Genomic DNA, 25,310 nt, shown 5'->3' on the forward strand with positions numbered 1-25,310 from the left:
CCTGTAATTCTAGTTCTAGGATGTCTTAGTCAGTGTTTTATTGCTGCGAAGAAACACCATGGCCAAGGCAACTCTAATAAAAGAAAGCATGTCATTGGGATCAGTTCACTATCATAACGCAGGGGGCATGGTGGCAGACATGGTAGGGATCTTGGTGGTGGGCAGGCAGGCATGGCAGTGGAGCAGTGGCTGAGAGTTTACATCCTGATCTACATAGAAGAGATAGAGAGAGCCGGACTGAGAACCACATGGGCTTTTAAAACCTCAAAGTCTGCCACCAGTGACATGCTTCCTCCAAGGCCATCGCTCCTGATCCTTCCCAAACAGTTCCACAAACTGGGGACCAAGCATTAAAACATATGAGCCTCTGGGGGCCATTCTCATTCAACCACCACAATGTCCAATTACTTCAGGGGTTTTGTCAGTATAGGAGCACTGGATTGAAGTTTTTCTATGGTAAGCATTTATTGCATGTCAAAAATACTGCCTTTAAAGAACGAAAATGCTTATTTACTTAGTTTTGTATTAATTTCCTACCTACTTCCAAGAAATATTTCAAAGTCCTAAGGTAATGCATTAATTAAATGCTGCTAGGGCAGAATTTCCAGCCAAGTCAAAGAACCTGCATTTTAATACCACAGAGCTACATTTGCATATTGGAAAACTAAAACACCACCCGAAATGTCTGACTGTGTCCAGAGTTCCTGGCTCAGATCCATGGAATAGAGGTAATCCATCTTGGGATCAGGGTAGCAGAGTGAGGAGATGAAGATCTTTAACTGGAATTAAAAACAAAAAGACAAGGTCTCCATGACTGGCCACCAAAGCGTGAGAAGCCAAACCGCAGAGAATGGTGGCTCTGCTTTTTAAAGTCTCAGGGTCTATTAAGTCAATGCAGGCTACAGTCTACACTAAACAGTTCCCCTCTGAGTTCAGATGACCATCCCCAATTCTCCTGGAACCTGGATAACCATAACATGTGGCACGTCCCTGGCCTGTGCCATGTGGGCTACAGAGCTAGGAACTAGACCTCCTCAGACCACGAGGAACTCCCAACACAATCCTGATTAGTCACAGTTTTTTTGTTTTGTTTTTTAGTAGGGTATATGATGTGACTGGGACCTTGGTTTAAGACACTGTCATAGCACTGGGAGTTGGTGGCACACGCCTTTAATCCCAGCACTCGGGAGGCAGAGGCAGGCAGATCTCTGTGAGTTCGAGGCCAGCCTGGTCTACAAGAGCTAGTTCCAGGACAGTCTCCAAAACAATAGAGAAAAAAACCCAACCAACCAACCAACCAACCAACCAAACAAACAAACAAACAAAAAGACACTGTCATAGCAGTCTAGGAGTACTGAGGCCATGGTTGACATGAGGACATTGTAGCAAGACATGTCAGAGCATGGAGGGAGTGAGGCTGGGGGATAACTGCCTTGTAGAATTAACTCAAGAACAGGATTGAAAAGGGTATTAGGAACAGCCATGTTGCTTTAGAAATCTATATACTTATATAAAGACTTATAGAACCATACTATTTTGACATGGTCACTTATTTCATGGGTTGTCTGCTGTAATGTTTTTTGGCTGGAAGGAACATAAACCTACTTACACTGGTTTAGTTAAAGTGACCTTTATTCAGAACATTCAGGGACACAGTATGTGATGAGGAGGATGGTTGAGAGGCTGCCTTCCTAAGAAACAGAGTTGATGACTGCTTTCTTTTTGGGGTGGCATGCTCTCTTATTTCTCCGTTCTCTTGCTCACCTCCAGGGTGTCTTCTTTGCAGATGGACCTCTTTCGTCTGTTGCTCTATCAGCTTTGCCAAGCATCTCAGTTCAAGCGATCATACCACACAGCTGAGGCTTCTGGGTTTCTTTGTGCTACAGTCTGAATATATTCCCCAAGATTCCGATATTGAAACTTAATAGTCAGTGTGACAGAATTAAGAGGTGAGTCTTGTTAGGAGGTGAGGACTCTGTCTCTTGGGATGGAGCTCTTTTATAACAGAGATTGAGAGGTTCAGGGGATGGCTTAATGAGTAAAGGCATTCGCTGTGGAAGCAAGAGAACCCAAGTTCAAATCCTCAGCACTCACATAAGAGCTGACATGTGCTGAAACCCATGTTGAAGGGATGGAGACAAGTGGATCCCAAGAGTGCCTTGGCTAGATAGCCCAGCTGAAACAGTGAGTTTCAGTCTCAGAAACAGACCCTGCTTTGAAAAAATGTGGAGAACTACAGAGAAAGCTACATGATGCACTCTTCTGGCCTTCTAAAGTACTCTCTCCACGGTGATGAACTGAAACTCCCGAAGCTGTGAACCCATATGAACCCTTCTTCTCATATACTATTTACTTCTGCCTTGCTGCTGCCGCCGCCACCATTCTCCATGGACACAAGAGAGCATCTTCTTCAGTCTTCCAATGGGAACTGAAGTTCAGAGGCTCTCCAGGAATCTTTCAGACCTTCGGTTCTAGATTGAGACTGCTGAGACACTCAATCTCATGGAGTAGATGGCTACTGGTGTTCTCAACTTCTCCAGTGTGCAGCAGGTAGTCACTGTTGGGTGGCTGATGTCAAAAAGGCCAATTTAATAATGCCCCCTCTTCGGTTACATAAATTAATCCAATTAATGTAGGTTACAGATATCTCAAGTGGAAGAAACTTTTCTATTGGTCTTTCAGTTTCTTCAGTATTCAGATAGCAGAGTTGGCTGTAGATCCAGGCCCCTCCAGCAGCTGTTATCATGCAGAAACCACAGTGCCTATCTCTTCATCTTACCACGGAAGAGGCAAGTAAAGTTGGCATACTAGCTGATTTCAATTTTCTTCAACACTTTCTGGAAGGAGACACTAACTGGTCCCACATTTATCAACATTCTTGGTGGATTTAGCCGTGTCATTGTAACCTAGGCCTAATTCCAGGGGAAGCCAAATCTCTTTTATAATATGCTATATAAGTTCTGTTCCTCTAGAGAACTCCAAATAATACAATGGTTTAAAAGTATAAACATGGGGAGAGAGAGAGAGAGTGTGTGTGTGTGTGAGAAAGAGAGAGAGAATAGTTAAGAGAACTTACTGCTCTTCCAGAGGACCAGAGTTCAGTTCCCAGCACCCACATCAGATGAATCGTAACTGCGTATAGCTCCAACTCCAGGGGCACCTATGCCTCTTGTCTCTGTGGGTATTTGTATTCACATGAACATATCCATACACAGACATATACACACATAATTAAAAACAATGAAAGTAAATTCTGAAAAAAGTACTAATACATTTGAAAGACTTTCCCTTGAGAGCATGGGGGGGGGGGGTGGGACACCTGCTTATACATGGTCACCTAGGGAGAAGCTTCTCCATGCCAATCCATCCGTGTAGTCAAAGGATCCTACTGCCTGGTTCAAGTAGAAAGATTTACAACTTGAACTTTTGGGTGATGCTGGAACTTTTCAGACTGTGGTGACTTTTGGAGATGGATATGGCCTTGAGGGGGTCAGAGGTGGGATGTTTCAGTTTAAGGAGATATGTGTGGGTATCACATTGAGGAGGCCTGGACTTATAATATTTATTCCTGTGTGTGAGGGGGGGCAAAAGGAAACTTCAGTCCACTTTGTTTTCCATTGGCTTGGAGTGTGCCGAGTGGATTAGGCTGGCTGCCTATCTTCTACCCCGTAGCCTTTTATTTAGCCTATCATTTTGGTGCATGCTAGTCACATTACCAACCCTAGCTCTGACATCACTTTGTGTGATGGCTTGTCTGCCTACTGCTGAGCCTGGGGAGTTGTGGATGGCTTGGTGGGCTGTGTATGAATGCTGAGTGACTACTAGCAGTTGCTGTGCAAACACATTCACAACTGCTCACTGTAGAGAATAAGGGACTGTTAATATCGCACCCTAACCACCCCTGCCAAGGCTCAGGAAACATTATGAAGGAGTGGGGGAAAGACTGCAAGAGCCAGAGGTTAGTGAGGACTTGGGTTTTGGAATAGCATCTTCTGGACATGACAGGATCCCTATGTGCATGAACTCATAGCCGGTGTGGCTGCCCATAAAGGATCAAACCAGTCAACATTCCTGCTTGGATGGGGAAGGCCCTACAAGGTCCCATCTGTAGCTGAGGAGTTATTGACAGCTGATGGCTGCTTAAGGGGCGGATAGTAGTTATTTTTCTTTAGGGGTGTGGTCCTTTGTGGTTGACCATGTTTTAGTAGATGGCCCCACACTAAGGCACATATGAGTACCACTAATTGGACTCAGTGGGTTATTTTTAAAAAGGACATGAAATTGGCAGGGGGAATGTGGAGTAGGGCTCACTAGGAGCTGGAGGTGGGGAGTTGGGCATGAGTGTAATGCAGATACACTGTATGTGTGTATGGGACCCTCAAAGGAAGTGCATTAGTGTGCAAACAAACAAACAGAATTGGTTTCTCCTTGTACCTAAGAAGTGGAGCAGTTGGTTGTGGAAACGGATGAGGGTGCAAAGGACATGGACTGGGTCCTTTCGTATTCTCTCTTTGTGTCTTGGTGGGATGTGGTCAAAGCTTGTGTTCTATCCTCTTCTTCAATGAGACTGAGCTGCAGTTAGCCACATGGTCATGTGTTGGCTCGTGTGCCTCTATTGGCTCTCCTCCTGGTCTCATTTTGGCCTTTTATGAACAGCTTATTTCTGGACACTAATAACATCCTAGACAAACGACTTGCACACGATCCTGGCCTCATCTTCTGCTTCTAGGGGAACCCAGACTAAAGTACTAGTCCAATTAGCTTTGACCAATGTCACTTGAGTAGAAGGGCCATCCTCAGAAGGGGATTGTGGGTAGAGCGGACATAGGAAGGTTGACCTTGCTGTTAAAAAGAAGCTGTTAGAAGGGGAGATGGAATATCTACACACAATACAAGGATTATTCCCACATGGAAGTTCATAGACCCAAGGGTGGGGCTCTGAGTTGGAAACCGTGTGGCTGGAGATCAAAGGCGAGGAGAATAGAAGTCGTATTGTAGCTGTATATTACAGGCGGCTGGGCCACATGGAGGAAGTCATGATGGACTCCTGACTGAGACCACACAACTGGCCCAGAGGCAAGAGAATTACAGATGGGGGCAGCCCAACTGCGTGGCTTGCTCAGTCTCTATGCGCTTCAAGCAGAGAGTACCCAAACCGGGTCTTGGCTTTGCTTTCTTAATCGTTCATGCCGTGTGTGTGTGTGGGGGGGGGGATTGCTACTGTGGAGTTAACTCAAGCTAAGAAGGGACTATTTGGGGAAGAAGTGAGGTGAGACTTTGGGAGCAGGTAAATTTGTTATCTTACAACAAGGGTCACTGGTGTGGTCTGTTCCAGCTTGGAAAGGCTTAGAGCACTGGTTTGTAGGCTAGGGATGAAGTATACACACTGTCAAGGACCAACACAGATTTCTTTCCTGTTCCCTTTCCTGGGTCCTGTCTCCCAGAATCTGATTGGCTAGGTTAGAATCAAGAATGTAAGGGTACCTCAGAAGACACTTTGAAAAATTATGACTCAGAGGATATGGAGGCCAGAACTCATGGCATGAGATATTATAGAGACCAACCCAAAGGTTGGAGGACACAAAAATTAAATTTCCAGTTAACTTCCACAAAGGAGTCCAAAGAAGAAGGAAAAGGGACTTGATTAAGAGCAACAGTCACCCAGGGAAGTCTATTAAGCAGAATTAAAAAGAAAAACATACAAGAAATGATTCTGAGGGGATATTTCAGTCATAGTGTTTGCTGCACAATCATGAGATCCCGAGTTTGATCCCTAGAAACCATGTAAAAAAACAGGCATTGTGGCATCTGCTTGTGATCCTGACACTGAAGAAGTGGGCCCCCTGGCCTGCCAGCCTTGCCAAATTGAATTAGTGGGCCCTAGGTCAACGACAGACTGTCTCTTAAGAAAAAGTCAAGGTGGCTAGCTCCTGAGGAATGACACCTTGGGGTATCCACATGAATGTGCCACATGAATGTGCACATATGTGTACCTGCACTCACCCCTCCCCCACACAAAGCATTCAAAAGAGGTAACAAGTGGCTAATGATGAACACGCAACCATTGCAAAGAGCTGAGAGTGGCCCCAGGAAGCCCACGCGATGCCAAGGTGTTTTCAGTTGAATTCTGCCTTGGAGGATGTCTGCTTGCGGCTCTGGAGAGATGCTAGCAGATGATGGAGGAGGTGGCTTTTCCTTCTGCTTCCTACTGGCCCCTCAAGAATTACAATGGCCATTATTAGAAACGTCCTTCTGTACACACTACTTTATTTAAATCTCACCACAGCCCTGCAAGGCAGACACTCCTTAGACTAGTCATCTGTCTTCTGTTTGCAAGTGGGAGGAATCCGGTTCCAGTAAACTGAGAGAAAAACAGAATTTATTTCTCCCTGTACCTGAGACGTGGAGCAATGGAGCTGGTCATGGATGTGATCTAGGATACAAAGGACGTGGGCCAGGTCCTTTCACACTCCCTCTCTGTGTCTTCTCTACTCGGGCCTCCCGGTCTTCTGGCAGACAGATTTCCTCCATATGCTGGCAGACTTGGACAGCCAATGTCTGCTTTCTATCTGCCGAGGTCTGTCCTTAGGCTTAGGCCTTCTCTGCCAGTCTCAGCTGGAACACTCCCAGAGACAAGCCCGCTTGGTCTACTTAGGCTATAATTCTATTCCTGAGGCAGAAGTGCCTGCGATCCTGTGGTTGGCAAGGCCCCTGTGACTGAATGAAAGATAAGTGGGCTGGGCTGGCAGAAGAAGGGAGCTCCATATGCGGCACCCTGGTTAATCTGAATCACACTACAACTGTCTCATTGGCACCCTTATTTCACACATGGGGAGCAGAGCCTGAGGGAGACAAACCAATTGGCCGGTTGATGTACAAAGCATGTTGTAGACACAGGGCTCAACATGACATTTGCTTCCACCATACAGAGATCCCGCACAGGGCTGGAGGAAGAGGATAGGGACCAGAACTTGCTTTCTGCAGCACTGGGAATCAAACCCAGGCCCTTGGGTATGCTAGATGGGGTTCTACCACTGAGCTGCAGCTCTAGTCCCACTTATTGTACGAAAGGGTTTTGGAAGAAGTTACTGATGCACACCTCCTTTTATTCATCCTCCCGTTGTTGCGGGGTAGGGGTCGTGGACACCCAGCTGCCCCTGTCTCCTGACTGTTGCCTTCTCAGTTATACGGGAGTTTGGAAATACCACTAGGAAATGCCTGTGAGGCTTTTCCTCTTCCATAGTGCCCAACAGCCAAAGGTAGCTGGTATGAAAGTAGGAGATCATACTCTACTTCAAGGTAGCTAGCCATGGGACCCTCACTTCCAGAGTCCCCCCATGGGGTCAAGCTGAGGTGAGCTTTCAGCTGGGCCCCTGTTTCTCTTTGGGGTCTTCTTCCCTGTTCTGCACCCCTCTTTCCTTCTTAGGGCACATCCTCATTAATCCACTGCAGGAGAATCCCTGTGTCAGATCCTGCTTCAGGGGACTCCAACCTACGACATGTATGGCAAGAGTTCAGGTCACACTATGGCTGACAGTTCATGCATGGAAGGTCAGGGACAGCACAGCAATGACAGGAAAGCAACAAAGCTGAACAGGACAAATGGAATGGGGCTGAGGCATTTCTTTCATTTCTTTGTTTGTTTGGCTTTCTCTGTGTAATAGGCCTGGCTGCCTGGAACTCGCTCTGTAGACCAGGCTGGCCTCGAACTCACAGAGATCCGCCTGCCTCTGCCTCCCGAGTGCTGGGATCAAAGGCGAACGCCACCAACGCCCTATTTCTTTTATCATATCTTTCGTCATATCGTGGCAAAATATAAATAACATCACTTTAACATTTTAATCAACTTTAAATGTGTAAGGTTGCAAAGTTGAAATTTTCTGGGAGGGGGAATTAGATCTAGGCCTTGTGCATGTTAGCCAAGCATGCTGCCACTGAGCCACAACGTCAAGCTTTAAAATTGTATATCCATTAAGCACCGGCTCCCTGCTCCCTTCTTACTTAGCCTCTCCCACCCACAGAGCTATGAATTTGAATACTCTTGCTTCCTTTAAAAAGAGGAATCATCTAGTATCTGTCCTTTTGCTCCTGGCTTCTTTCACTTGGCACAATGTATTCAGTGTTTGTTCAGGCTGTATCTAGGATCAGCACTTAATTCCGCTCTAAGGCTGAGCAGAAATCCACTGCATGATGCTTTTTACCTCTAAGCATCTTGAAATAGGCTACTATGAATGTGGGCATACACATATCTACTCAAACCTCTCTTTTCTTTTTGATATTGCAATAGTTTGCATGTTGACCATCCCTCAAGTGCCCATGTGTTAAAACTTGGTTTCTATGGTGGCACTTTTGGGAGGTGGTGGAATTAGAAGGTGGGACCTAGTGGGAGGTCCTTAAGGGAGTTGGGGATGAGTTGGTTGGTTCACTTTTTGTCAATGTGACACAAGCTAGAGTTGTTTGAGAAGAAGGAACCTAGTTGGAAAACCACTTCCATTATATTTCCCTGTAGGTTAGTCTGTGGGGGCACTTTCTTGATCAGTGATTACTGTGGGAGCAGTGCCCACCTTGGGCAGGCATCCCAGGTTGTATCAGAAAGCAGGCCGAACAAGTCACAGCGAGCAAGCCAGTAAGCAGCACTCTTCCATGGCCTCTGCTTCAGTTCCTGCCTCCAGGATCTTGCCTTGAGTTCCTGACCTGAGTTTCCTTCAGGATGGGCTAGGATTGGACAGTGTGAGTCAAATCAATTCTTTTTTCCACAAGTTGCTTTTGGTCATGCTATTTTACCACAGAAATAGAAAGTAAACTAAGATGGGTACATGACCTTGGAGAGGACTGTGTGACTCTGCCTTTTCCTCTTTCTATTTTGCTTCTGACTTCTAGCAGACCCCCATAGTCATCATAATGGTGCGAGATGGAGATATCTTTGGAGGGAGAGGCCTGAGAAGTGTTTGCATTAGTGCTGGAGGGAAGTGGAGGACTGGGCCAGGTTGATGATGGCCAATGCCAAGGACCTTGGCTCATCGCTGCCTTCTCTATGTTCATAGATGTTGTAGGGGTAAAGTACTTCATTATCTCCATTGTTTATATTTTCAAAAACATCACAAAATGTCCCATTGACACTGGGTGTGGTGGCACATGACTTCAATGCTAACACTTGGGAAGCAGAGGCAGGTGGATCTCTGTGAGCTCAAGACTAGCCCGATCTACTTGCTTTGTTCCAGGACAGCCAGAGCTACACAGAGAAACCCTGTCTCAAAAACAAACAAATCCCATTGAAAGGATATATAAGTCAACAGATTTTAGTATATTCACAGCTATCTGCAAACATCATCAGAGTTTTCTTTTAATAATTAATTTTTTGGTGTGTGTATGATGCGTGTGTCTGTGTGTGCGTATTTGTGTGTCTTAAGTGTGGGCATATGCTTGCCACAGTGTATGTGTAGAGGTCAGAGGACAATCTCATGTGTTGGTTCTTGCTTTCCGCTTTATCTGTGACAGAGTCTCTTTGTTCACGGCTACGTGTGCCATGGTAACTGGTCCAAGGGCCTCTGGGGGTCTTCCTGTCTCTGTCTGCTATCCTTCTGCAGAAGCACTTGGAATCCAGATTCATGCTGCTATGTTCAGATTCATGGGGGCTCTGGAGATTTGAACTCAGGTCACATGAAGCAGCTTCACCCACTGAGACATCTTCCATGCGCCCATTTTGAATGTTTTTCTTCTCAAGAAGAAACCCCTTACCCTTTAGCTATCCTCCCCTACCATTTTCTGGTCATATAATGCCCTTCTTTTTCCCAGTGTTAAGCAGCCACGTGGTTTAGATTTCCCTTTTTCTTCTCCTAATCTCTTGGCCTGTGGGTATGTCCAGAACTCCACTGGGCTGAGAAGGAGGATTTTGGTGACAGATTGTTGTGTCCTCGAAAGCAGCTCCGCTGTTTGGCCCACAGCCATGTGGCTGCTTGCCATTCTCTTTCTCCCAAGGCAGCTCCCCTGTAGGAAGCACCCGAGCACCTGGTGTTGAGCGTCTCTAAGTCCTTGGGCCTGCTCAGGCAGGGAGAACCTGAGTGTGGGCACAACCAAGCTCTATGTGATTCCCTCCCACCTGTTGATTGGGCCTTAGCTTGGGATGAAGATATCAGTGGGTTCACTTGCGAGGAAGTGCAGTGAGAAATGAGATAAGGAGGGAAGGAAACAAAATCAACACGGGGAGGGGGGAGGGCTGGTGCCCAGGTGTCTCTCAGTAGACCCTCTCAGAGACTTTGTGGAGCATACCTCAAAGGGGCACTACCGAGAAAGAAATGGGCCTTGTTGTCTGAGCTCTGTTCTGGAAAGCACCCATTTGCTGCAGACATGCGATGAGCATGCCACTGTGGCCACTGAGTGCTCACAGACAGAGACAAGAAGAGTAGTTGATATGTGACCCCCGTGAACACTGATGGCACATGTTGTATTGTCCTTGGCACTATGGGGAGGGTGTCCAAGTCAGGTCTTTAGAAATGGTTCTGCAGGTGAAGGCACTTGTCATCAACACTAACAACGTGTTTGGTTCCCAGAACCCACATGGTGGAAGGAAATAACAGATTCCTACAAATTGTCCTCTGATATTCATGAGCATGCCGTGGCACACACACACACACACACACACAGACACACACCTCTGGAGAAACCTTATATATTGCAAATGTGTTGTTTACAGGAGAATGGAAGGCAGGCAGCCCCAGGGAAAGCAAACAAACTGGACATCATTTCTGTGCGCAAGCTCAAAACGAGAGGATTTCGTGGCTGCCAGATCCCAGACTCAGAGGAGGTGTGCTGGTTAGTTTTATGTCAACTTGACACAAGATAGAGTCATTTTAGAAGAGTCTGTCTCCATTGATAAAATGTCCTCACTGGATTGGGTACATTTTCTTGATTGATGATTGATATGGGAGGGCCCAGCTCACGTGGGTGGGGCCACCCCTGGGCTGGTGGTCCTGAATTCTATAAGAAAGCAGGCTGAGCAAGCCATGGGAAGCAACAGAAACTGTAAAGAAGGGATGAGGGGCCTATTAGAGTAGCCAGCAGCCTTGGTGTAGAGTGAAGCCAGTTGGAGGCACCTGGAAGGGAAGGAGCAAGGGGAGGGCATAAATGAACTCCACTCCCTCTCCTTGCCTCGGATCACTTACTGGGACTCCTAGTGACTTGCTCCACCAAAACCATACATTCAGGGGAGCCAGTTAATGGGACCTGATAGGTCATCTGCTGTGGCCTGAGCCAGAGGAAGGCGGAGGGTGATCTTGGATAGGACAGCTGAGAAGAATCAAGCTCACTCCCTCCCAGCAGCCACCTAGTAGACACAGCTCTCTATGCAGGCCAGGCTGGTCTTCTACTTGGGGTCTTCCTGCCTCTGCCTCCCGAATGCTGAGATGACAAGGGCTTGCTACCACACTCGGCTGGGCTCTGGTGCACTCATATGAATGTTCTAACATTGGAGACCAGGCTGCTGTCCGGGCTTATTGGATGGGGCGTTGGGTCCCTTCAAGGAGAGTTTCTCTGAAACAGTAAGTGTTGGTGGCTGACTTTACTGCACGGGGCACATTTATTTCCATGTGCCCAAATGTCATGATAGAGAGAGGGGCTTCAACCAGGCCTGGAGTGGTCTTGACAAGAAAGGGACAAAGTAGGACATTTCCGTCTGTGACTGTAACTGGAGGCAGGGTTTTGCTTGCTTTTGTGAGCCCCGCACCCCTTTCTATGTTCCCACTGTCCTCTCTCATCCAATGATGCTAGCTTCATCACTCACATCCTATACCTGGGCTTGTGCCTTCCAGGTGCAGGACAGAGCTTGATACCATTTCCCTGTTACATACCATCACCCCTATATTTTTTGGCAGGAATAATGACAGGTATACGAGGGTTCTTAACTACTCACTTCAATTTGTACTAGAACTGAACGAGACGGTCACATTTTCATTTGCATGTTTTAGTTTAGTAGATTCCCATGTCATCAAGTCACCGCCCCACTTTTCCGGAAGACAATACGGAAGCATAGAAATGCATACATGCAGAGCGTTTTGACAGACTCATTCTGTTGGAAGAGTCTAGGGAGACAACACTGGGCTCCGAATGAATTACCCTCCCAGCTTGGGGCAAGCTGGCATTTGATTAGTGTGTGTCTTCCATGGGTCCATCTGCCCCATGTAGACGCCTGCTGAATAAGGCTGAGGAAAAAAAGCCCTGGAGGGGAGTTTGGAAGTGCATGGCTTCCTTTGATGTCAGGGGATTTTGCTTTGCCCCTCACCTCTCCACCTGCTTCGGCAGGGCAGGCAGACAGGGTCAGAGGGTGTGGAGCAACAAACCCAGAACCATTTCTCTTTAACCATTTCCTCTGCTCTCCTCCACTGGTGCAGAAAACAGCAAGCAGGCTGGATGTGGGCACAATCCCAGTCCCTGTGGCGGCTGGACGCTAGTGGACGGTGTGTGCGCTTGCTTACCATGCAGGTTGCCAGGGCACGCTTTCTGTGATCACATGCTTCCGCTTTCCTCCTGCATTAAAACTGTATTCACCACATGCCAGCTAGCTTATTAAGATCCTCCCAGGTATTTCTCCCCTCCCTGCCTTGGAATCTGAGCCCTATCACTGTGTTCTCAGTTCCTCCTTGTCCTGGTGCTAAAATGCCTCAGCTGGTTCTCAGAGAGCCCCGCAGAGGGGCAGGGCTGGGGCTGGGAGCAAAAGGTCACAGTGTGCAGCATCCCCTCCTCCCTAGGAGTGTGGGTCTCACTCACTTTGTTGAGCTTTTCTCTTTTTTGCCCTCCTAGACAAATTGAGCCATCTCCCTGCCTGTGTTTACTCCCAGCTTCAAAACCCTTCCCTCTAATTCATTCCACATGTTAATTTCTCGGTCCACCCCCAGAGGCAAACCTCAGGATTAACCCACCACTTGCCACTCCAAGTGGATCTTTATCTCTTGTCCCCTCTCCTCCCTCACCTTAGAGTGTGTGTGTGTGTGTGTGTGTGTGTGTGCATATGTGTGCATACATCAGAAGACACCCACTTTAAGACAAGATCTCTCATTGGTTTGGAGTTCTCCAGGCAGGCTGAACTGTCTGATCAGTAAGCTTTCATGGACTCTCTCCTGTTCCTGCCTCCCCAGTGCTGATACCATGACTGCATAGCAAACTGGCCTTTTTATGTAGGTGCTATGGGTGGAATTTGGATTTTCATGCTTCTAGGGCAAGCACTTTACCAACCAGGCTGTCTTCTCAAGCTAACGACAGACTTTTAACTGTTTCCCTTCCACTGTGGTCTATGTTGGTCTGGGCCAGCCGGTGCTGTGCTGTGATGCTGGTCCCAAGAGCAGAGTGAGCACAAGCTCCCACGGGGTTTCAATACCCTTACCCCTGCCCTGCCCCTCACCTCCCCAAGTGCCAGGGCATACCGGTGGTCACTTCTGATGCATAAGCAGATTGTACCAGGTGCAAAGCATCCCAGGTGTGTGTCCTGCCTGCCCTGCCCTGCCACAGTTCATTAGCTGGCGACAAATGCTGCTTTATAATTGGGAAATAGAAGCTGGCTATTCTCGAGCTGCAAGTGCATGTTGTGGGAGACACGGCCCTCGCCCTCCTACATTTCCAAGCTGTTGCACAAGAGAAAGAGGAGGGGTGGAGAGGAGGAAGAAGACAAAGGAGGGGAGGGGAGGAGAGACGAAGAGAGGAGAGAAGAGGGGAGGAGGAGAGGAGAGGAGAGGAGAGGGAAGGGAAGAGGAAGAGAGGAGAGGGGAGGGGTGGAGAGAGGAAGAGAGGAGGAGAGGAGCAGAGGAGGGGAGGGGAGAGAAGAGGAAAGGAGAAGGGAGAGGGGAGAGGAGGAAGCCTAGTGAGTGGGGATTACTCAGAGGAACTGGCTTTCTTGGGCAGTGGGGTCTGGCTGGTTTCCAGGTAGTGAGATCAGCAAAAGGGTGCAGGCTTCCCTCCCTGGAATGACAAGTGAGCCCAGACAGGCACTGGGCTCTGCGTGTGCCCTTTGCCCATTACCCCTCAAAGAAATGAAGAAGAACTTGACAGTCCACAGAGCAGCTGACCCAGCTATCCTGGGGTGGTGTTATGGCCACCCTTGACTTCCAGAGATGTTCTAGAAGAACCTGCCTTTCCAATCAAACATCATTTTTGCTTTCCTTCTCCCTCTCTGTGAAGACCTTGCCTTTTACTTAAATATTTTGCTCATTGAACCAAGAACTTGACCATGGACAGATATTTACAAAGTTAAACAAACCGAAGTCCTCACGTTTCAATGTCTAACTTCAACCAGACTTCAGCTAGCCCTAGCACTAGACCTTAAATTACTTCTAGAAGAAAGAACGTAAAAAGCTGCCTAGTACTTTGAGCCGTGTCATTGAGGCATAGTCTCAGGCTCTGCACCATGGACATCCCCAGGGAAGACATTAAAATTGGAACTTTGTGGTCCTAGCCCAGACTTCTGGACTCAGACAGGAGGGTCAGTGCCACAAAGGAGGTTTCCAGGGGATGCTCTGGGCAGCTGTTGTGGAAGCATGCCTGCAGGGCAATGCAGAGTTCACATTGGAGGGCTGTGTATTGTTCAGGGCTGAGAGCTAGAGCCATGGAGAATTGACAGTGCCTCACAAGAGGTCCAGGCAGAGGGTCCATAGACTAGACTCTCTGTCCATGAGACAGGTACCCCTAGCTCCCACCGTTATGGACAGGAAACAGGATGGTCTGCTGGGTACTAATATGCTGTCTTGGTTCTTCTAACATAAGAGCATGGAGGGATGAAATATCTGGAGTAGTTAAGTAATCAAGGCAGGAATAATTAGGTAGACTAAGCCCCAACAGAAACAATCCATCTTTTGGAAAGAAATGACATTTTGAAAAATTTAGAAATCTTCATCAAGCTATTATTATTGCTGACATATAGAAGCCCTTTACATTATGTTTTCTTTCCTTGCAACACGTGACACATATGAGAGTAATTAAGGGATTTCAGTCTGTCCTGGGCATTTCATCTCAATGATGGTGGCACTGGACACTGGGGACTAATATAAATAACTCATCAATTATCTTTCCTAAACAAATTGTCTATCAGTTTAAAGAGAGTATTAGTTTGAGCTCAGGTATTTAAAAGCCTCATGCTAAATGTTACAAGGGTTTTCATTTTTTTTAAATCAGTAAATGAGCAGGGTGAGAGAAATATGTCCCATTTCAAAAGTTTCTAAGGGCTAAGGGGACCCTTCCGTCCTGTCTTCCTCATTCGTGAGTTAATATTTGTGATGAACCTGCTTTGTGAAATATGGGCGCTTTTACCCTGGGATGCAGGAGAAGATTTCCCTGATTATGTCTTCCATGAAAAATGGCCTTTGTCATCAGTGGCTGGGAGGGGACACTAGTGTGCTCAGATCTTTGGATTATCAGGGGGCACCCTGGAGAGAGATAAGAGGGAGTGTTGGGTTGGGCTCTGGGAGTACACAGTGTGACCTTGAACAAATGCCTCAGTTTCCTTATCCAAGCAGTGAGTAGTGGAGGATGACAGACTCCTGGACATCTCTGTGCAAACCCCCATTCTACAAGGATGGAGAGCAGATGCTCAGATTAGCTGCAAAATGACCCCCAAAGAAACAGCTGTATGCAGGAGCAGGTATTTGGGGCCTTTCGTGGTGCTCCTCATTGTCCTCTTTGAAAAGTTACTCTGAGCTTTTCTTGGCCCTTTCTTCCTGCCAGGAGTGTGGAATCTCTGCACTACGATTCACCTGGCTTTAGGAAGCTGTCATGCTGGGTGGTACATTTTCTTTCAGTCAACGCTTGGAGCAACTAGAGCACAGAGTCCAAATGATTTCCCTTAAGATGCCGTGGGAACAAGAGAACTGTAGTCTTGGATTCTCCACCAGTGGACTCCAGGTCCCTATCCTGAAGTTCAGAGGGATGTCACTGAAGGTCAGAGATTCTCCTCCCAGGGGCGCCTCTTCATGGCAGCCTCTGTCCCTGGTGACAGAGGCAGAAGCAGCTTACTAAATCCTACATCAGCTATCCACAAGTCTGGTAATTTTCACAGGAGACCTCATGGTCTCAGCCCACTTTTCAGCACAAGACTGTCGTGAGGCCTCAAGCCACCGGAAGAGAAGTGCTTGCCAAGCTGTGCTTTAGAGAATGCTGCGTTCAAAACAACAGCTCAGGTCTTAATTTACAGCCTTCAGATTTGCAGGGAAGAGGATTTCTAGTAAGATGGTAATTAATGGGGCTTTATCTCAAAGCCTAGTTCATTTCCTACCTTTTAACTCCTTTGCTGCTGTGTCAGCCACTGCCTATACTAGTAGAACAGATGCATAAATGAATGTAGTCATTCATTTATCCCACAAACACCTGGTAAACAAACACCACAATCAGGTAGTGTTTGTAGTCTTGAGAGTGATAGATGAGAAAGATTTTGTCCCGGATGAAGCACAGGTAGTGCATGGAATAGAGGCGCATTATAAACCCTCAGAAATCCCCCTGCAAAATTGTATTTCCAGAATCAAATCCCAGCCCCGAGACTGGCTTTCTTTGACTTGCATAGTATTAAAAACTGCATTGGCCAGCAAGATGACTCATTGGGTAGAGACTCTTGCCACCAAGCCTGGCAGCCTGAGTCCAGGACCTACATGGGAAGAAAGAACTGACTCCACACAAGTGCACTGGCACTTGTACATGCACGTGCACACGCGCACACGCTCACACACACACACACACCCTCATATCTAAACAAACAAACATACAACATATAAATAAATAAATATTAAGCATTATTTAACATTCATACATTGAAAGAGCTCTGTAGGGTGGACATCTGGGACTATGGCCTTTCCTAGCATGCCTGAGGCCCTGGGTTTGGTCTCAGGCCCAGAATAAGCTGGGTATGATGGTGAACACCTTTAATCTCAACACTCGGGATGTGGAAACAGATCAGAAGTTCAAGGTCATCCTCAGCCATGTAACCTTGGGGTCAGCCTGGATTACATGAGCCCTTGTCTCAAAACAAGACAAAACAAAAGCACCTCACGAAAGAAGTCAGGATTTCTAGGATCTCTTGAACCCTTGGAAGATCAGACAGTTCTAGGCCTGATCTGGAAGGAACGGTAAACCACATGATGTGCAGAACACCCGAATTGTGCATGAGCATGGATGTCCTTGCTTACCAGCACAGCCCAAGGCAAGTGAGTTTGCAGTTCATGGACTTGAGTAGTACGGGAGGACAGATTCATGACTAGCTTCACCAGCTGATATGGTGAGCTGGGTGTCTTTGTGTTGTTGTCAGGTGAAGGGAATCTAACAAGCCTGCCAGCTCTTCTGTAATCTGCCTTCTCTCTTGACTGTGTCTAGCAGTGCCCTTAAGTCCCTTAAGCTCCTGTCCCAGTACATTCACTCGTATTTTTGGAAGTAGGCCCTGCTGTTGTAGCCTCTAGCCACGTGGGTAGATTTCAGTTGAAATCTAAATGAATGAAATGGAATACAGGTTAAAGTTCCATTTCTTGTAGGTGGTGGACAGTGAAGATCTAGAACTCTGAGCTCATCTGGAGAAGATTTAGAAGTCAGCATTGCTTCTGGGCTTTGTCTAATGCACTGTTTTCTTTCTTTTAGATGAACGATAGTATCTGACCTTTTCCTCTTCATTATTGGTGTTGTGAGACAAGGTCATGTTGTGTAGCCAAGGCTAGCTTGGAACTTAGGACACCCTTCCTGCCTCAGCCTCCTGAGAACTGGGATAGAGGCCTTCACTATCACACTCTGGCACAACGATTGTTTTGAGAGATTTTGTGAGCATCCTCATCATCTCACCTTGGACCCCTCCTTCCACATGGACTTGCCTGTATCCACCTTCTTAGCATCATAACCCCAAGACCCAATTTTCCCATTTATGAGCTTCCTGTTGGTACGGGCTGTGTTATTCATGGCATGTTTGTACCAGAATTTAACCTAGGGGTAGTTCTGTTCACTCATGCTAGATGCTCAATAAATGTTTGGGGGGATGAATGAACAAGAGAGTGAGTGACATTCTAGGCAGAGGGATGGGTTAGGGGTGTGGCCTGGGACCTAGACTAAAGAAAGAGACAATAGGAAAAATACAGAGAGATGACTGGTTCATTGGTCAAGAGCTAGAATGCAGGGATGCTGGGGTTCAGAATCTGCTGCTCCACAGGAGCATACCATGTTCCAGAGCTGTCAGGAAGGCCAGAATGCCAGAGAACTCTTTTTCACAAGTTCAGCCTTGGGTGGCACATGCATTCACAGCAATTTCCAGCTCAAGCGAGCTGTTACTGCAAACCTCTAAGAAGTCAGTGTCTCGCAACATTGAGCAATGAGCAGCCAGCCTTGTGGGGATGAACTCGGAGGAGTCCTTGTTTATCAACTTGCCTTCCCCTCCTCTTTTCCTTTCTCTTTTCCTAGTCAGCCTCATGGGCCCCTGCCTGCCAACCCATTGCCGCTCCCTTCCTACCAGTCATAGGTAATTTATACCACCCCTGTCTATACTCAAGGTGTCTGGACTTTTCAGGGCAAAGAATTACGATAGATAGCACCGAACAGAAACATCTATTAGAAAAGGGACTCATAATTAAAAATGATGAGGGATGGTAGGACATGCCGACCTAACTGCTCAGTGCTGACAGTCATTGAGTTATTTTCTTTGTGGGAGTGGAGTGTAAGTACTGGGTCTTAGGATTGGTGTCAGAGAAAGGGGCCAGCAGTGGTGGCTGTGACATAAAGGGAGACAGCCTGAAAGGTGGAGGCCAGCTCTTTGTGTTTGGCACGCTTGGGCTTTCTCCTCTTGGAAGTGCTGTTTTCTCAAACTTGGCTAGAGATAAAAAGTAATTGGCATTTCTGTGCAAATGCAATATATGTTGTCTTCAGTTGGGTTCCCTGAAATAGACTTTGAGATGGAGATGTGTATGCAGAAGGCTTTTTATTAAAACACCTTTATTGAAATGTGATTTACATGCTAGAAAATCTACCTGTTTTAAGGCAAAGAGTTCAAAGACTTTTAGTCTTTACTGAGTTATGCAAGCATCACCACAATCCAACTTTAGAACATTCCTGTTTCCTGAAGAGGATCCCTGGTGCCCACCAGCAGCCATGGCCTCTTTCTACCCCCAGTCCTGCAACCACTAAACAGCTTTGTCTTTTCTGGATGTCTCAGGAAGATGCGACCACACAGTATGTGGTCTTGTGCCTATGCTATTTTAAAGCTTACTGTAGCGTTACTACTTTGTGTCTTTTTTTACTGTTGAATAATATTCCATGTGTACATAGGTTTCATTCTATTTACCCACTTATCTGTTGGTGGGCATTTCAGTTGTTTCTAAGGATAGTCATATCTAAATCTCTTGAATTTATACTTAGGAGTGGAATTTCTAGGTAGTGTGATAATGCTAAATGATTTTCCAAAGGAACTGTACCATGTTATACTTGTCACCAGCAATGCACGAGGGAGCCGCTTTTGCCACAACCTCACTGAGACTGTTCTTGTCACACTTTAAATTTTTTAAAATGATTCATTTATTTGTATTTTATGTGCATTGATTGGTGTTTTGCTTGAGTGTATGTCTATGTGAGGGCATCCGGTTTGTTGGAACTGGAGTTACAGACAGTTGTGAGCTGCCATGTGGGTGCAGGGAATTGAACCTGGGTCCTCTGGAAGAACAGGCAGTGTTCCTAATCACAGAGCCATCTCCCCAGCCTCTCTTGTCAAACCTTTTGATTCTAGCTGTCTTAAGTGAGTGTAAAGCGCTGCTTGTGTGTATATGTGTTTGTGTGGAGGCCAGAGGTCAACCTCAGGTGTCATTCCTTAAGTGCTGTCCATGTTTTAAATTTTTGAGGCAAGGTCTCTCTTTGTGTCTCTTGTCCCTCTCCCCCACCCCAGAGCTCAATTTAGTAGGCTAAGCTAGATGGCCATAGCTCCCTGGGAACCCACTTATCTCTGGTCTTCTTTGCCCTGGGATCACCATGATGCATCAACACACCTGGCTGTTTTACATGGACTCACGAAATCAGACTGGGGTCTTCATGCTTGCATAGCAAGTGTAATCATCTGATAGAGATGTCTTCACAGCCCCATCGTGGTTTGGATATGGATGTTAAGTGTCTTTTCCTATGCTCATTGGTTGTTTGGAGATTCTCTATGATGGGATGGTTATTCATTTTTTGTTCACTTAAAAAATTAATTTGTGCTGGGTGGTGGTGGTGCATGCCTTTAAACCAAGCACTTCGGAGGCAGATCTCTGTGAGTTTGGGGCCAGCCTGGTCAATAGATCGAGTTCCAGGACAGCCAGGATTGCTTCACAGAGAAACTTGGTATCAAAAATAAAACAAACAAACAAAACCCCCCAAAAAACAAAAAAAAAGAAAAAAGTTAAATTGTTTTGTTATTGTTAACTTTTAAGGTTTTCATAGATGTACACATACACATATATACTGAACACAGACCTTTATTTGATTTATAATTTTCAAGTATTCTGTTAGCCCATGGCTTGTACTTTTCATTTTTTCTTAAGAGTGTCTTTGAAGTGCAAAAGATTTAAAACATGATGTCCTCCAGTTTATTAGTTTTTTATTTTTATTTAGTGGGTTGTAATTTGGGTGTCATAATTAAGAACTCTTTGCATAATCCAAAGTCACAAGGATTTTCTTTTTTTTTACAAGGATTTTTTTTATGTTCTCTCTTGAAAATTTTGTAATCTTAGATCTTCTGTTTTGGTTTGTGATTCACTGTGTTAATTTTTTAAAGTAAAGACCTAAATTCATCCTTTTGGATGTGTCCAGCCAGCAGTCCCATTACCCTTGAATAGCTTTGTCACCTTAATTGAAAAAGTCATTCATCATTAACATAATGTTTCTTTTTTCACCCCTGAATACATTGCATGACTCTGAGTATACACATACAATAGTATCACACTATCTTGATGATTACAGTTTTGTAGTAAGTTTTTATAAATAAGATTTATTTATTTTATGTGTATGAGTGCTTTGCCTGCATGTATGTATATATGCCTTGTATGTGCCTGGGTCATGAAGAGGCCAGAAGAGGACATAGAATCCCTTGAAATTGCAGTTACCTATGGTTTGTGAGTCACCATGTGGGTACTGGGAATCGAACCTGGGTCCTCTGCAAGTTCTCTTAACTGCTGAGCTATCTCTTTAGCTCCAGAGTATGTTTTTTGAGACTTATTAAAAAAGAATTCATTTACTTGTGTGTGTATATGTGTGGTGGGTATGTACATGTAAGTGTAAATGCCTGCAGAGAGGGCATTTTAGTATGCACTCTTAACTTCCAAGTCATCTCTCCAGCCCCTTGTAGAACATTTGGAATGATTCTTCTTTTCAACGTTGTTTTGGATATTCTGGACAGGGCAGTTGGTTGTGTGCAGAGCAATTCCAAGTAAAGCCCTAGCTCTGAGTGGTCGGTGATAATCAAGTTGCTGGGATGGCTGTGTTGACCCTTATGCAGAACTCTCCCTGCTTGTGTTGCTGAAATCTATCTGCTTCTTAGGAAAGCTGTCCTCCATTTGGGAAGACCTTCTACAGGATTTTGAACGGTCTCGTGTCTTGGGAGACACACCATGAAAGGGCAAGCAGATAGTGTGACCATTGCTGATTCTTACCCCCTCCCCTGCTTATCCATTGCATTGCAGGTCTTCTACACTCAGCACTAAGCTGGCCCAGCCAGATGTTTTATTTATTTGTTTGGCGTGTGTGTGTGTGTGTGTGTGTGTGTGTGTGTGTGTGTGTGTGTGTGTGTGGCAGTGGTGGGGAGTCCAGTGGGAAACCCTTCATTTCCTGTGATTTGGAGCCTCTAGTTGCCCTCAGGCTATGGTAGCCATATTTGTTAATTTATCATTAGGCTTGTGCCAAGAGGAGATTGTAGCAGAGAGGGCTTCGAGCATGGAGTGTCTAACTTTCTCATCCACCTCAAGATCCTAGGACAGGATGATTGTGAACCTGCTGCATGCCAGGCCTTTCACAGTCTTCCTTCTCCTGCTGCTGGCTGATCTCTCTGCTCCATTTCTGTTCTCACTGCTGAGACAGACTTGGCGAGCTGTGCTCAGTTATCTCCAGTAGGAACACGCACAGAGTTCACACAGAATCTAGAACAATCTTCCTGGATCCAGAGAGTTAGATCAGCTGCAGTTAGTTACACAAGCTAAAATCAAATTAAGCAATAGCCATAACCAAAATTGAACTTTCAGTTTTCAAATGGATCATTGTTCTTAACAAATTGTCTCATACAGGTAAAGTTCTGTCATAGGTCGTAGATGAAAATGAACGAACTCAAAACCTGGGCTTTTTTCATGCCATGTGCTTGTAATCCTGCCACAGATGAGGTGGACACAGGAGGGTTCTGTGGGGCTTGCTGGCCAGCCAGTCTAGCTACTCATTGAGTTCCAGGTTGATAAGAGGCCCTTTCTCAAATAAAGTGGATGATGCCTGGGAAATGATGTCTGAGGTTGCCCTCTGGCTCAACACATATGCAAGCAAGCGCATAGCAGCACACACACACACACCACATACATACATGGGACATGGACGGGAGGGGGAGAGAGAGAGAGAGAGAGAGAGAGAGAGAGAGAGAGAGAGAGAGAGAGAGAGAACTTAAAGACATAGCCTCCACTTTTGAAAGCTATCTACATTGGCAAATTATAAGCCACATGACAAATCTAGCCAGCAGTGGTGAAAGAGACAATATGACCCTCAAAGCTGAAAGGTTACAATGTAGTTGGGAAAACTGCAGTAACTTACCCTTTGAAAACGAATTGATTTAGTTAGCAAGTATCCATGTACTGCTATAGTCTGTGTGTGGAGGCTCAAGTACAATTTGTGGGAGTCAGCTCCTTCCCTTTATCATGTAGGTCTGAGAATTGGAGATGGAACCAGATAATCATCAGGCCCCGTGGGAGGTGCCCCTACCTGCTGAGTCATCCCACCAGGGGTAACTTCTGGTTTAAAAGATTTGTTACTAGTAGCTACTGGAACGAACAAGTCCCAGGTCTAGTGCCTTCACACAATGATTCCTGTTAATGCTTCATAGGCACTTGGGGGCCTACTGTAGATACTATTACATCATTTTTTTTAGTTTTCCTTCTTCAGAATGGTAGGTCCAACATGAAACTGCAATGTTGCCTACCAACTGTCACCATGTTCACAGATACTGGAGAGAATCTGAAAGTGCGAGGGCGGTCCACAGCCAGTGGATTGATCCAGGGCTGCAAATACCTGGTTATTTGATCTCAGCTGGCCTAGTTCCAAGGGAGTTCCCTGGAGTTGGAACCAAATCTCCAAAGGACATCAGAGGCTAAACTTCAACTCAAGCTACCTACTCACTTAGATTCTTCTCTTGTTTCAGCGGCCACTCCTACTCTTTGCCTGTTTCCTTTAGTACTTTCTGTCATTAACAGCCCTTGCAGGAAACCTGCATCTCAAGCTCTGCTGTTTGGGACAATGGTGGGGAGACCTGATAGAGGAGAATTAAGGGAGGAAGGATTTATTTTGGCTCATGGTTTCATAACAAGGAAGGTGTGGAGGAGTTTATATGGAGGCCAATCAGGAAGCAGAGACTGGAACCAGAGGTGGGCTATAGCCCTCAAGTCCCATATGCCTACCTGCTAGACCTGGTGTCTAAAAGTTTCATGACCTTCTGAAATAGCATCAGCAGCCAAGGACCACTGGTGACAACACTGTCATTCTAATGTTCTCATCACTTTTACTCTATGTGGTTGATGAAGGCAATTCTCATCAAGATGAAGAGAAGCTTTGCAATGTGGTTTGATCATACCCTAAGAAAGAAAAATTTGAGACAGTGTCTCACTCTGTAGCCCTGACTGGCCTGGAACTCACTGTGTAGACAAGGCTGCCTTAAAACCCATGGTGTACCTGCTTCGGCTTCTAGGATGCTGGAATTATAGATATCCATCACGGTATCTGGCTTTAAAAGAACCATTTCTTGTATATGTCTACCCATCTTTGCCTTATGATATGTGATTGAAACAATCCCCAGCAGAATCTCAGAGCAATTAGGGTAGTCACCAATCTGATTACAGGGGAAGACCAGTTTAGGCACCCTCTCCACTGTTGCTAGGAGTCTTAGCTTCATCCTTGTGGATGCCTGGGAGTTTCCCTGGCACTAGGTTTCTCCCTAAGCCCAAAACATGCCCCCCAACATCAAGAGTCCTGCTGAAGAAGGGAGGAGGGATTGTAGGAGTCAGGGGGGTCAAGGTCAAGATGGGGGAACCCACAGAGACAGCTGACCTGAGCTCATGGGAGCACGTGGGCTCTGGACCAACAGTTAGGGAGCCTGCATGGGACCAACCTAGTCCCTCTGCATGTGTGTGACAGTTGGGTAGCTTGGTCTGTTCGAAAGGCAGTGAGGTCAGGTCCTGGCACTTAGCTGGCTTTTGGGAACCTGTTCCCCATGCTGGATTACCTTACCCAGCCTTTATGCAGGAGGAGGAGCTTGGTCCTGTCTCAACTTGACACGCCATACCTAGTGCAAGTTCATGGGAGACCTGCCCCTTTCTGAATGGAGATGGAGGAGGAGTGGAGGATGGGGAGGGGTCTATGAGAAGGGGGAGATGGGATGGGATGGGAGGAGAGAGGGGAGGGGAACTTTGATCAGTATGTAAAATAAATGAAAAAATGTTAAGAAAAGAAAAAAATCTCAGAGTTAGGCTGTGTTGGCTTTGCTGGATCTTTCAGGGTGAAGGAGGCTATTGCAGCTTATATCCCAGATGCCTACCCAGTGCATGGGACACAGACGGTGGAGGCGAATGTTTGCTGGGTAAAACCATTGTCGATCGGGAATGGAACCCACTCCAGTCTGAGAACCACCATGAAGATCTGCAGAGCTGTATAAAGGTGAGTGGTATCAACCCCAGATGCAGAATAGTGGTAAAGGCAGAGAGCTGGCTTTCAAACACAGTTCCAGAAAGAAGGACAGCTTCTAGGCCCAAGGCTTCTCCTCTATGGTCTATCCATCCTTTCCCTGTCGGATAAAGCCAGATCTACAAAGCTCCAAATAAACTGCCACCTCTCCTCCTACCATCACTGCAGTCACAAAACTTGCAGAGATGGGTTGACGTGGAGTATTGCTATATTACGCAGGCTGACCTCCAACTAGAGTCATTCCCCTGCCTCAGCTTCTCAGGTTGTGTGCCACCAAGTCTGGCTTGCAAATGTTCTGATGGCATGCAAGTTCCCCTCTGCTCTCCACCTTCCACACCTTCCACCTCTGGTTGCCAAAGTGGCCTCTCTCCTTGCTGCTCTTTTGGCCTTCCTGCCAGTTAATTAGTTTCTGAGGCTGGATG

General features: G+C 46.3%; 1 long non-coding RNA gene across 1 annotated transcript in view; it reads left to right on the forward strand.

Annotated features, from left to right (window-relative positions):
- The first annotated feature begins 11,217 nt into the window (after positions 1-11,217).
- The window catches only part of LOC110342831, a 72,791-nt gene continuing 58,698 nt past the window's right edge, over positions 11,218-25,310 (forward strand). The window contains exons 1-2 of the long non-coding RNA XR_002384994.2: positions 11,218-11,537; positions 24,703-24,861. This is a non-coding gene — a long non-coding RNA (uncharacterized LOC110342831). The remainder of the gene's footprint in view (positions 11,538-24,702; positions 24,862-25,310) is intronic.

The sequence above is a fragment of the Mesocricetus auratus genome, unplaced genomic scaffold, assembly GCF_017639785.1.
Source record: "Mesocricetus auratus isolate SY011 unplaced genomic scaffold, BCM_Maur_2.0 Super-Scaffold_100033, whole genome shotgun sequence".
Classification (NCBI taxonomy): domain Eukaryota; kingdom Metazoa; phylum Chordata; class Mammalia; order Rodentia; family Cricetidae; genus Mesocricetus; species Mesocricetus auratus.